General features: G+C 37.6%; 1 protein-coding gene across 1 annotated transcript in view; it reads left to right on the forward strand.

Moving 5' to 3' along the window:
• Positions 1-14,372, forward strand: part of LOC131691016 (neurofilament heavy polypeptide-like) — a 277,605-nt gene that overhangs the window by 54,265 nt on the left and 208,968 nt on the right. Inside the window, exon 2 of the mRNA XM_058977141.1 lies at positions 10,973-11,794. The gene's annotated coding sequence lies outside the window, so the exon portion shown is untranslated. The remainder of the gene's footprint in view (positions 1-10,972; positions 11,795-14,372) is intronic.

Raw genomic sequence — 14,372 nt, forward strand, 5'->3', positions numbered from 1 at the left:
TGTTAGGAAAACGTTTTATTAAAAGTTTTTCCATGATCCAAATACACTGAAAAAGTTTCTTTCACGTCTTCAAAACGATAAACATTAGATTGTTGACATTTTGTGATAGGGAAAGGCGAATAATTTTTAAAAAGAGCATAATTACACGAATTCATTGTTTTTGTTGGAGCTAAATTGCAAATATCTCGACAACTCTCGCATTTTGGAAGATTTTTGTTAAATGCATTATAATTGAAAATAATGCTTGGAATCATATTCTGTAATAAAATTACATTTTTGTGTGTCAGTATGAAATTTTAAAACATGTATGAAGTTATCGTTACAAATACTTTTTTAACCGAAAAGCTCTCCATCATACCATTACCTTCACAATGTTTCTTTTCTCTTTAGGTATTCGCTGACAAAATATAAAAATATTTAAAAAAAATGTGTTTTCTTGCTATTTAAATTTTTAACATGACACAATTTTTTTTTCAGTGTATATTTTTTTTCGTTTAAAATACAGTTTACGAACAAAAATTTTTTGCAAGTAATGCACGCAGAAGCGTTTACGCCTTTTTGAAAAATTGCTCTTATATCAAAATGTGCCAATTGCCAGAGAAAATCATGGAGATTCATAAACCGAACACCACTGCAAATTTTCGTTCGAATCGGCGATTTCTCATGGAATATCTCTATTCCGAGTCTCCTTTTCACAACCAACTTAAACATATTCTTGCTTGAAATTTTATTGGTTTATTAACAATTTCCGTGCAAAGCAATTCATGGACAAGTATAGAATCGGTACGGTTCGTACCTACCTTTCCCCTAGATTCCAATAGTTCGCTGCTTTTTGCACAGTACAGCTTCTGTTGTAGTTGTTTCATCAATCTAGTGTACAAGTCGCACTCGGTTCCACCACGAAGCAAAACAAAAGAAACACTCAGCCCAATAATGAATGTTGTGCATCTCCGAAACAGCCTCAAATGGAAACAGTGTTCGAACGGAAGAATAAATACGTGAAAGTTTATTTTAAACGCTTCGTAATAGGAGGTTGCGCTAGAGTGGAAACAAAGCAGTTCGAACAAATCACGCAGACAGAACGAGTGTGTGAGAGGGAGAGCTAAAATAACACCAGTTGTCCGAAACTGCATAATTTCGTTCAAGTTTCATGAAATCATAATAATCAATTACGAGATTGGGTATGCCGCTGGAGCTGAGTTTCCAAGTGTAATAATAATCGAGGGAGCATCCCGCTGAGAGTCCTCCAGCGAACATTTAACCATTTGCCATTGCCCGGGGGGTTGCGACTCGGCCAAATCTTCATGGAACGATCGCCGAGCTACGCCGGGCGCTGACGACGAAAATGTTAATGATTGAGATGGACGGGTCGGTTGGCGAGGTACGAGTTTTGTGAACGCAACTCGCGAGTGGATTTTTTGTGCACATTTCAAAGTATGCAGCTCGGCTTAATATATATTATTACTTGCTCTCCAGGGCAACATTGTTTGCTCGGGTTAATTGAAGCGTTGCGGGTTTCTTTTTAGCCGTACACAGAAAGAACGATTCATCAAATTGAATTATTAATTGCAACTAACTGCGCACATGCTGGCCCAGTTGGTTTGTAAAGTGTAAACAGCAGCTTGGATAGCTCGATTTTATTTACTTTACAGTTTTGTAACATAACTAAACTCCAATGATTTTATTTTATATGCATATTTTTTTTTTAAAAAAAAGGAGGTTTCTAACCCGTGTGTTTAAACCCCTTATAATTCAATAACAAAAATAGTTACAAAGAAATGGGAAGAAATAGATCTACGATGTTGAAGAACCGTTATGCCTTGAAACTATTTTTTTTTTTGATAATAGAAATTGTTATGATTCCATGATGCCTACAGAAAATTAACCAACACACTTTCATTTGACAACTTTACCTCTAACAGATTATCTAATGTCATTTAATGACAGATAGAGGCTTTATTTATTTGAAAAAAGTATTTGAGTTAAAATTGTTTTAGGACAAGACAATACAAAAAAATTATCAACTCCGTAACGGTTGAGATTCGATAGCATGTGTAGTATGATTTTCCAGTATTGTCGGTTTGGGGTCCACTAGGAGGTTGATAACAGTCTGTTATCTTTCCCCGGACAAAACCAGCTTAGAAGCGATGTGAAATCCGGCGGGTTGAAGTTTCTCAATCAAGAATTGATTCACTGGGTTCCTGCTCCCATGTCGTAAGAGGCGACTTCAAGTCAAGCAAGGTGTTTCTCCGTGCCGTGGACTGAATGGCTGGCAGGACTAAAATATCCCAGTCGCGCACTGAGTGTCGTGGGTCTTACCCTTACTGTGATAAGTGAATTTCTGACACAGTTGACGGTTGTTTCTGTGCAAATCGTGGGATTTAAAAGGTGGTCATGCCCCTAATACCCATTTCGGGGTTCGTTATAGGCGATTATAAGCCAACGTGTTTGGTATCTTCTAGCTACTGTACTGCTGATGATGAAATGTGAAGTACAGAAATCGAGTATGGTTAGAGTAGCACAAATTAATCTTCAGCATAAACGTACAGCAACTATGAATCAATCCCGTCTTGTGCAGGAAGGAAAAGCTTCCATAGCTTTTATTCAAGAACTGTATTTCCACGAAGCAAAATTTTATATTGGAAAGTTACTTAACCCCGTCTTCGCAACTTTCAACAAAAATGACATGACGAATCCACGTGAAATGCCTCGTACTTGCGAATAGTGCATCTGACGCATGTCTTATATCCGACCTCAAAACTCGTAAGATTTGTGCTGTTACAGTCAATTTGACTGTTGATAACATAACAAGAAATACGTCTTGTTCGGCATATTTGCCGCATAATCAACTATCACCTTCTGATGATGGGTTTCAATTGCTAATCGGCGGTGATGCAAATGTCCACCACATAATTTGGGGCAGTTCAGATTTCAATTTGAGAGGCATCGAATTGATGGAATACTTAAGCAGCACAAATCTGCACATACACATAGAGAAAATACGTTAGATGTAAATCTCTGCTCTGACAGTATTATGCATGAGTTGGCAAACTGGCTCGTACCAAACGAGCTCGAACCGTCGTTATCTGATCATAAGTATATCGTCTTTGATCATTTAAATGTATCGCTAGATATCGTCACATATCGTAATCCCAAATCTACGGGTCGGAGGCATTTAAGTTGGCTCGCAAACATACAGAAATGTTCTTCGATCCTCTGAGTGAAGTGATTGGAAAACCTTCTGCACAAATGTCTCAAGTCTCAACGAGACTAATAAGTTAAATAAATTACTTTCGAAATCGAAAGACATACAACATCGAAATCGAAAGACATTCCAACAGCGTAGCGAGAAATAACTGTAAAATTCATTCCCAAAGGTAGCCGCGTCACTATGAGGAGGCAAAGAGCTTTATACCGATCAGTCTGACCTCATTCCTTCTCAAATCAGGAGAACGTTTAATCGACAACTACTTTCGGGATGTTAGCTTGGGCGAGTACCCGCTGCATGCAATGCAATATGCATATCAGCGAAGAAATGCTACTACTGTGAAAAAGATGTTTCACAAAAGCAATCAAGTAGTTTTTCACGATATTGAAGGTGTAAGTAGCGGTAAGTCCTTCTTATCAGGGCGGCCCAGGTACCTCTACAGAATTTCGGATTTTCGTAACAACAAAAAAAGGTAAACAAACAAAATAAATTAACAAATTTACCGACTTTTATTTCCTCCTAATACTCTCTACTGCTGCTGCTGTTGAGCTGCTACTGCTGGGCGGAAAGGTGGCAGGTCTCGTCCGACCGGCCGGGACAGCAACGGCCGAGCTCTCCTTGATTACGTTGGCTGCTCCGGAAGCGGTCCTTAACCATTAGCTAGGGAGGTGAGCTTTGCTCCTTTGTCGGAACCTCCCTAGCGACGGTGGTGACGAATCACCGGATTCTTTGCTCCCCGCAAAGAATCCCGGACACCGCAATGTTCTTCCCAGGGGGAGCCGTTGTACACCCTGCTTCACCCTCCTTGGCTATTAGCTGGGAAGGAGAGCAAGGCTCGTTCGGCTTATCCTTCCCAGCGAGGGCAGATCGGTGCATCTGGATTCTTTGCGGTTAGCCGGGGAAGTGAAAATTCCTTGATGATTAGCTTCCCCCGATGGCGATCCAACACCACAAAATAAACAAGCGCCTAAACCACGGGCCGGCACTTTACAACGCATAACTTTCCGTCACACACGCGCACTTCGCACTACGGTTATTGTGGCTGGAAACTGTCCCGAACTGGTGTAACGGGGACGTCTTTATTTCTCCATGGTCTGTCACTTTCTAGCCAAAACTCGATGGCTGCCTTTTTTTCTCGACCGAAAACACCAACACCAAAAAAACCGTACCGCCACATAGCTGTCATCACCTACGGAATGTTTACTCAATAATGGGTATATTTCCACCCAGTGCTAAATTGTTACCCTGATAGGTTACAAAGGTGCTTTGACAACGTGTTTTTCGAAGCCATTTTTAAAGCAGCACGAGGTCATGGATTACCTTCATATATTATAAACTGGATACACGCAATTCTGAGCAACCGACATCTGTGCTCATCGTTAAGATAAGTAGAGATAAGGAAACTGAATGTCTGCAGATGTCCTCAAGGTGGTGTGCTGTCACCACTTCTATGGATCCTTTTCGCCGATGGCTTGTCGAGGAAACTTAATGAGCTTGGGTTCCCAACGTATGATTTCTCTGATGATTATCATATAACGATCACCGGTATTTGCATAAACACACTTTTTTAATTTGATGCAACATGCCTTGTGTTGTTGAACAATAGTGTCAGGGCCTTGCCTCTAACGTTTATTTTTTGGTTCATTATGGATTTGCCAATAAGTAACTCACGGTCCCTCGAAATGTCAAACAAAACCATGACGTTTTACACCCATCAAATCAAGTAGGGCACTCCTTTTCTGTTTATGAAAAGTACCTAAGGAAGAAAAAACCAACTAAAAGGTTTCTAAGCAGAAAAAACGACCGAGCTAGGTCCTACAGAAACTTTAACAATTGTGAAAGTGTGGAAACTGTACAGTTGAATGACGAAAGTGCATACTTTTAGCACAGCTAATAAGTTTACGGTCAAAACTGAGGTTTTTCGGTAAATGATTTACATCAGTATACTAGTGGGCAATGGATATATTCCCACTAGTCCGTTCCGAATGGATTTCAATTCAGCAAAAAATTCTATATAGAATTCTAAATCGATTCACAGTGGATGCATGAACAACTGATTGCGAACAGTCTACTTTCTACTTCTGCCGCAGTCAGACGTACAATCGAGTCAAGTGAACAACAGGCCTCTCGATCTAGTGTGCATTGTCTCGAGAACAAAGGAAACATCGGATTATTCTTGTCATCATGAGTAAAGTTGACGAAAAAGCTCTACTCCGACCCACCGCTGCGGTTGTTGACTTTAAATTTTGTTTAAAACGATCGAGTTTTAGTGAAGTGGAATATCTTCTGAAGGAAAAAATGCAACTTAGACTTACGGAAGTGTTGTACCTTCAGTATCATCATCTTCGCAGTGCAGTGTTAATATCATTCAACACGTTAGCACAAGCCGAGCGTTTCGTTTTGAAGAACAACTTAAAACACGTGGTTGGAAGTGACAACGTTGGAATTAAGGTTCCCGTATATATTGAGAATGATTATATAGATGTAAGGTTATATGACCTATCACCTCGTACCCCTCCTGAGACAATTGCAAAATGCATGTCGCAATACGGAGAAGTAGAATCTGTTACACCTGATACTTGGAGAAACTTCTTCCCGGGTACTCCTAACGGCGTTTTTGTAGTGAGGATGCGTGTTGAAAGGCCTATACCCTCCTACTTAACAATAAAACTCAAAACTCACGGAACTACAATTATGCAAACTACGCTATGCACCCATGAGGGGCAAACTCCTACGTGCAAGTATTGTAATCAGACAGCTCATCGTGGACAACCTTGCGCGGAAGATGCATCTCAACCGACTGCCAACTCATCTACGGCAAACCAACCCAAAACAGAGTTTTCAATACCAATACCTGAACCACAAACGGTGGCTAAATTTGTGGCAGCAGTTGCACAGACCATAATGACAACCACAAAAGAAGCATCCAGCGCCCCAAAAGCAACTGTAAGCAACATCGGCAACGAATATAGTAACAATGACGACGGATTTACACTGATCAACAATAAGTGCAAGAAGCAGGGGAGAACATCTGATCCCGGACACCAAGCCAGCTTCGACCGGGACGTGAAAAACAAGAGAGAATTTAATGACCCCCCTGACGCTGTTTGCCAACAGACCTCGCGAACTACACTACTACAATAATTCTAGTTTGGATTTTTATTTTTACATGTATTGTAAACATATAAAAGATCCACGGCTCCGTTAAGCTACCGCTATGAGCCGTGTCAAATAAACGAAGTAAAAAAAAACTGATTGCGAATGGGATTTCGCCGTGAAATGAGAACATAAATTGACGTTTGGGTTTCTTTTTCGTTGCTTGTTTCATTTTTTTACGTTTATATTCCTTTTTCATTGCAGTTTTACAATCATGAGTTTTATTAATTAGTTCATCACATTTAAAAATATTCAATTATATTATAAATATATATTGTGTACGAAGTTCATTACAATTATCAATCGAGATGCAGAGATAAAAGCAAACTCGAACTACTTCGGGATCCCCTTGATACTCTATGCTCCAAATGAATTATTAAGCAGATGTTCGTCTTTGTCAACGGTCAGAACGATTGGCGATACACACAAAAAAATAATGAAATTTAAACGACATGTAAATCAATACGAATGTAAACATACAAAGATTGAATCAAAACTTTGATTGAAAATTACGTTAAAATCAATGCACTCAATTGGAGCATCAAAAAGCATACAATTTTTCACTTTCATTCGTGTAATATTATATATCATTCATTTTACAGCAATAAGCGTGTAAAAATACATTGAAGTGCATTGGTTTTCCGTTTGAAGAAACTGTAATTTTCAATCCACGTGTAGAATTATAATAAAATTCGTTGAAGAAAGCACGACAAGTCGTGTGGATTTTTGGTGGAACTTAATTTTATATTTATATTCATGCTCCAAATATGTGCATGAAAATAAACTTAAAATTACAAAATATTTTTTTCTGTGTAGTTCACGAATAGCTCACGGGCTCCCACTTATGTTTGCTAATGCTACCTCCGCCCCGAATTACGGGGAACTGAGCAATTTCGTGTGTTTAAGCTATGTGGCAATTCAACGCTAACGAACAGGGGTAGCATAGTACGAACACCTGCACAAATCGTAGATGGAGTTGCAGAAATGAGCATATCCATTGTCATATCAATTTTCGCCACAATCCTCAATGACGTAGACCCGCTGATTTCCACACACCTGTCCACGTCCTTACAAGCGTTTAAATTCCATAATAGTCCTATCATCTACTTAAGGAACGCTCGGAACCGAAACAGTTTTCATAGATGACGGAGATAACAAAAGGCGAAGGATATAAATAATATTATTATTTGAATTTATATAAATAAATGTTACTAATAATAATTACTAATATTAGAAACGCTAGCCCTTTTTCAGCATATAAACATAATTAAGAAAATAAACAAGTTTGATCTCACCAAATTATCTGCTCCAAGTATCGAAACTCGTCGAAGTATCGGGACTCGTTTTGAGTATCCAGTATTATTCCTAATTCTTGCAGCCGGTAATTGATCAGGTAATTTTCACAACACTGAAAAGAACTTCATTTGATGGGCACGGTTCCTCCTCATAAGGAATAGAATAATTAAAGCAGATCACCGCGCTCCTCAAACAAAGGTTTTTCCCCTGGCACTACGAATCAAACATGGGAAACGGGTTTCCGCATTCACGGCGTTTTCATCGCTGATGGTCATATTTATTGTGCACATTTTCTACAAATTTCATTCGAAGAAATTTACTTCCGCAAAATTCCGGACGGAACATTTTGACGTCTTACTCAGTCGACACCTACTTCGCGATTCGTCACGTATGCAATATTCCAATAATTACATGCAATACAAGAGTAATTTTGTTCTCTCTCTCTTGAAAGGTAGCTAAATATACCGACAAGAAATAAAAGTTCTGCCGCAAATCCGAAGCAAACAGCACCTGGTCTTAGACAATTCAGAAGTAAAATAAAGTGTTTCCAACGCTTCCAGGAACACCAAAAATCTCATGTGACATTTCAACCAGAAATCTAACTTAGTACAAGATTGGTTAGACCTAGGTTGGGAACCGGCAACTTTGTGATATTGAGGAACTACTCCTGGCAATTTTCATAGTACGGCATGAGTTTATCTTCTCGATGATAATTGATCTAGCTTACCCCACGATCTCTGCTACAGCTTTATAAAGGCGGGCTGCTTTACTGCCCCTGACTCTTCCATTCCCCTTGTTCCTATGAAACTGAGAAAACGAGTGGAAAAATTTTGCAATATTTTTTGCTATTTTTGTTGAAATTTGAAGTCTTTGTCTTATTCGTTGTTTATTCTGGACTAACAGGACCGTACCGTAGTCTTCTGTCGCCTTTGGTAGAGTCTCAGTTATGTGCCTTTTTGCTGTCTGCATCGGCTTTCTTTATCAGTTTCAAACAATAATTTTATGTGTATCTGGGAATGATACTTCTATCCTGACTTATTTTACGACTTAACCTTACTTTTTTATAAGATTTAGATCAAGATTTTAGCCCCCCCCCCCCCAAGGTTGGCGCCCTTGGCTAACCGCACGCTACGGCTCAGTTGGTTTCGTCTTACACGCAGAAAAATAATTTTTAATGTCAAATAATATGAGGGTTGAAATAATAAATTTACCAAGTTGTTCTGTGTTCAATAAAACATACATGTTTATATAAATAAAACAATTGTTGAAATAATTCTGAAGAATTTATTGGATCAAACATGGAAAATAGTTGGACCAACAAAAATATTTATTGATTTTATCATAACAACAATCGAAATAACAAACAACTTTGTTGAATCAATGAGCTCATTTTGTTGAATAAAACTAATAAAATATTTGGATCAATGCATGTCAAATGTTCAATACAAAAAAACATTTTTGTTAAATCAAATAATATTTTTTATTGTTTTAAGCATAACAAATATTTGAATCAATGCATAGCATATATTGAAGCAAAACCAATTTTATTGTATATAAAATATGCCTATTCTTTAATAGGAACCAAAGGCCAACTGTCATGGTGACGTGACAAATTTAGAACAAACCATTACTCGCTGACAACAGATCACATCGGTACAAATGAACCTCACAAAGTAAATACTTGCCATTGACTTATTGGCCTTTCTCTAAAAACAGGCAACAAATGCATTAATTTTACGCAGTCAAATCATTCTAGAACCGCTTCGGAATCCTGAATGGATGCAGTATGGCCCAGTCAAACCCATTCCGGGATCGGTTAGGAATTCTGAATGGATTCATTATGAGTTCCAGCTCAAAGGCAACAACCGATTCCGACTCAATCGTTTGTTGCATTTGAGCGAGAATCCATAAGGGATTCCAAACCTGTTCCGGAGTAGGTTTGCTTGGAACGAAATGAAATTTTATTACATGCAGCGCATACGATTCCAATCACCGTCCCTTTATGTAGTACCTTTGGTCCTGCGCGTGGTTTATTCCAGATATGCGCTATAATGTAGTGCTTCAGAGTCTCAGCTTTTCCAAAAAGATTGCAGAAGGCGCACGAATACGCTCTGTGTCTTCCTGTTGGACCAGAGATGGTGAAGTACAGGAAACTGCCCTCTCGAACGGGTATTATTTATCTCTGGTGCGGTGACGTGTTTTCAATTCTGCGATTGTCGTTTTTAAGCCACACAGGGTGTTTTGTTTGAGTCCTGGAATAGAGGAAGGCACCATAAAACGCACCGTGTGCATTCGACTTAATTTATTCACTAACCTTTGTGCGACATCATGATTATTTTCAAGCTGCACTTGCGCCCTTCGAGTCCGGAAAATCTGAGCACTATAAGAATTTACCGAAATCTGAATTCCCTGATTTAAATTTTCACGAATTTCTCCAGCATTGACGCACGTGGGAAAAGTTTTCTTCTTCGTAGCAACTTTTATTTTTTATTTGTTTCAATTCAACAAGGACTGTTGATGTAATGCATTCAGTCCTTTTGAATCAATTAGCTGCATGCTTTTGTTAGAATCACTGATTTGTTTGGAACAAACAATAATTTTGTCGATCTTCGAAAAGCACAGATAACAAAACTTGTAAGATTGATTCAAAAGATATTTTGGTTGATCTAACCAAAAAATAAGTTTGGTTTAATAAATTCCTTGGACCACAATAAAAAAAATTTATCGATTAAAAATGAAGAAATAATTTATAGAATCAAGCATGCACAATTCTTTTGCGTGTATCTTTTTATATGATTCTGAAAATTGAGAGTATAAGTTATTAGCCTTGCTAGATTTCACAATTCGAATTTGCACAAATCACGAATTATAGACATCATAGGCTTATGGGTTTTGGCAGTATTCGTAAACCTCCCAAGTAACAATTAAAGATTTACAGCGAACTAGAAGATCTGCTTCAACAGAGAAATAAAACCACCACTAGGATTACTGCTTAGCTGATGTAGGTTATCTGACTAACAAAGTGTCGTAAATATCGTCTAAACTTGTTACACATAAGTATGTAATACTATGTATATCGTTCGTTTGCTATCAAAAATTGCACAGTTGATTGCTTCCTTCATTCCGTGGAAATTGGTACACCAGGAAGTCGATAAACTGAACGTTCATATTGCAACGAGCCAAGCCCTCCCGAACTTTGCACCAATATTCGCTCGATCTCTCGAAATCGTAGCAGTCGCTTTTGCAAACCATTAGTACATACATTCAATCCGCATTGTTTTAAAACCATCTTCATTCGTTTTCTCTTTGCAGTTGCAGTTTCACCTTCCATCGTCCACCGGTTGCCAGCCGTCAGCGATCTACATATATGCCTATAAATGTGAATTTCGAAGGAAATTGAATGGCGAAACATTTAAATTAATCACCACCAACCAGAAAGAGAGAAAGCTACTAAGAAATAAAGAAACAAAAAAACCTCTCCGATCGGGGAGGTAACAAAGATGAAACAACGAAGAAAACAGAAGAAGTGCATAAATCACATAGGGTGAAGTAACAGAGTGCACTAATTGTTTCAATTGATGAAAATCAACCAGCCAAGGCAGTGCGGGTTGCCCTACGAGAGAGAGAGCCTGTGACCGTCGCCGTCACGTCAACAACGTCCGTCGTCGTTATCGGGTTCGAATCCCACGCCCGGTTCTGCTTCTGCGTGTCGTATTTCCATGAGCCTCTGGCTAGTGTTCGCTTTAGTGTGTCCTAGTGTTAGTGCTTTTTGTGATTTTAATTTGTGCTTTTCCGAGTTATGTTTGCCTTATTTTCCATCTGTATCCCCAACCCAACAATTCAAAACCATAATGGTCCATTAGCTACAGCTCCGGTGAAGTGTGAATAGCGAGTGAATTTTAATTTGAAGAAATACATAACTTTCGGAAAACTAGGTTCAAGCCGATTGTTGCACACCAAACCAAGCGAGTAAGTCAACCCTCAACGACGACGCACAGGGTCGCAGCTCTTAGGTTCGTTTGCTGTAACAAAGTGCACTTTGGCTACCCAGGGACAGATTTGTTGCTGGAAAACCTGCTAGAGTACTGCGCGGTGAACGCTTTTCAGGGCTATTGAGGGATTAGAGCAGTAACGGTAAGTCCGACGGCTATCGAATCGATAAGCTTGTAATTCCAGTCGTAATTGTGAATCAGTATATCAATCGATTGAGTAACGAATACCAACATTTGGTATAGCGGGAAGGGGGTTTGTCCAACTTGTGGACTTATTATAAAAAGGGGAAATTAAATGAATATTTGATACAATTATAAAATTGTAGTAAGGGGCGGGCATAGCATAGTTGGTAATCGATTGCCTTGTACGCAGCTCACCCTATTTCTAACCTGAAAAGAAGTGAACGGCCCTATGGTTTTAACCTGCATAAACGAAACAAAAAATTGTGGTAAAACAGATCTAACAGTCATCATGCAAGTCTCATTAAATCCTATAAATTCGGAGCTTCATTCTAGTATTGGTCTTTCCTACTCTATAGAAATGTTGTTTTTTTCCTAATATATTTTTAAAGTTTAACAAATTAAGAATATTTCCTTAGCACATGACACCTGGTATAAATACTGTCTAGAAATAAAGCTCCATGAGTTGAACTTAAAAATCAAAATAGGTATTTCGTCACTATTTTAACAGTGAACAAAGTATGTATCTGGAACAGCTGTTAAGTCCGTTAAAAGGCGCTTTCACATACAGGGTGTTTGGTTTATGATTAAGAACCTGTCGAGAGATGATTGACTGTCATATTTGAAGAAAAACATCGTTCTACACATACCTTTAAATCTCAACCATTATTAAGTTATTGAATTTTTTGTGTTAAAAACTTAGTTGTCTTAAAATAGCTCTACCTCAAATAATATACTTTGTATTTCAAATCTTTTGGATCCATTGAATAGGTGAGAAAATTTCATCCATTGAAAACTTTCTTCAAATGTCAAAATGCTAATGAGGGTTACTTAACCTCTTTTCACAGTAATTTATTTAAAACTTAAACAATTTTGATCGATTTTTCGTTCATTTCACGAAAATCTTAATAGTTATCATCACCATTTTAATAATTCAAATTTTTAGTCTTGAAGAGTTGCATAATTTGTTCCTTGACATGAAACACTTATCTTTCCTTGTTTTTATGTGTTTGGGTTATTGAACTTGGATATTTTTATCTCATATTCACTTATACTAGCTCTTATTGAAAAAGTATGGCACATATTTTACCTTTTCTTAGTTTTATTCGAAAGCAGGAAAATTTTGCATAGAAAAAGGTATAAATACCTTTCAGTTAAGCGAATTTAGTATTCTTTCAGAAGTTAATTAGTTTAAAGTTAGTGTTATTAGTAGCATTTTCGTTATTTTCTTAAAATAGTAAATAAGAAACAGCACCATTATTATCATGGAATTAATGCATCTCAGCAAGTTCTACAATTCTTTCTTTAGCTCCATTCAATTATCTCTTTTAGTTTTGAAGCAAAATCATTTTTATCACCTCGTTTCATATGCAAAAACAACGATTCGAAACCACTACATTTGTGATGAGGTGCTGTGTTAACTATTAAATTGCAGCGAAATGAAAAGCGATAGGGATAAAGTGTCAAATAACAAGTTGTAGAGAATATTAGGGGCACCAAATGAACAATAGTGATGATAAATTTAGTTGATTAATAATTAGAATAATTACAAAACTCTCCCAAAAACGCTAATTTTGAGTTATTTTACTAGTAAAAAGTCATCTTTTGGATAATAGATATTGCTATAATCATAATTCATTATTTTGAGAAAATTAACAAAAACCTCATCAAAAACACCAACTTTGAACTAGTGTACAACTAAAAGTTAATTAAAACTATTTAACTGAAAGATATGAGAACACCATTCAATAGAAAATTCAATTCTCACCTATCCAATGGACATAAAAGATTTAAAATACGAGGTATACTTTTCGAGCTAGAGGTATTTTAAGATAAATAAGTTTTTTACACAAAAATTTCAGTAACTCTGTAACGGTTGAGATTTGATGGTATGTGTAAAACGATTTTTTTCTTCAAATATGACAGTCAATCACTCCTTGAGAGATTCTTAATCATGAACCAAACACGTATATTATTACGGTCGTAAAACATAATTTCCGGTGATGAAGGCGTAAGCTTAACACGGCCGTGGGTCTTTTCTACTTTCAATGAATTTTTACGGCGATGTAGTATTTTCAGAGTCAATATCGTCTTATTGCTTACAGTCGGTTGTTCTTTTCAGTTAGAGCTTTCTCACGTCTTCTGTGTTACGTTTGTGAATTTGTTTGTTTTTTCATTGGTTGTTTAGATTTGAATGTAGTTGGTACAGTCGATTGTAGTTAATTATTCGTATCTTGTTTGAACAGTTTTCCCCCTCAACATGATACTGTCCCTTGACGTGGTCTGGGGGCATTTCCACTAAAGCAGTATTATAGCGAGAAACTATCACGACTAATTTATTTTTAGTTAGGCTGCATTCTTATCACATTTAGTACTTAACTTGGTATCCTTTATTACTCCCTTAGCCATGGTCGAAATAATGTACAAGGTGGGTTAAGGCTCAAGTTCTCGCTAAAGGTGCCCTTGTCTTGACGGTTACATTGTAGAGAAGGATTTTCCCTGAGCTCCGAATCTATCCTGCGCTCACTTTCCTACATGCA

Source organism: Topomyia yanbarensis, chromosome 3, assembly GCF_030247195.1.
Source record: "Topomyia yanbarensis strain Yona2022 chromosome 3, ASM3024719v1, whole genome shotgun sequence".
NCBI lineage: Eukaryota > Metazoa > Arthropoda > Insecta > Diptera > Culicidae > Topomyia > Topomyia yanbarensis.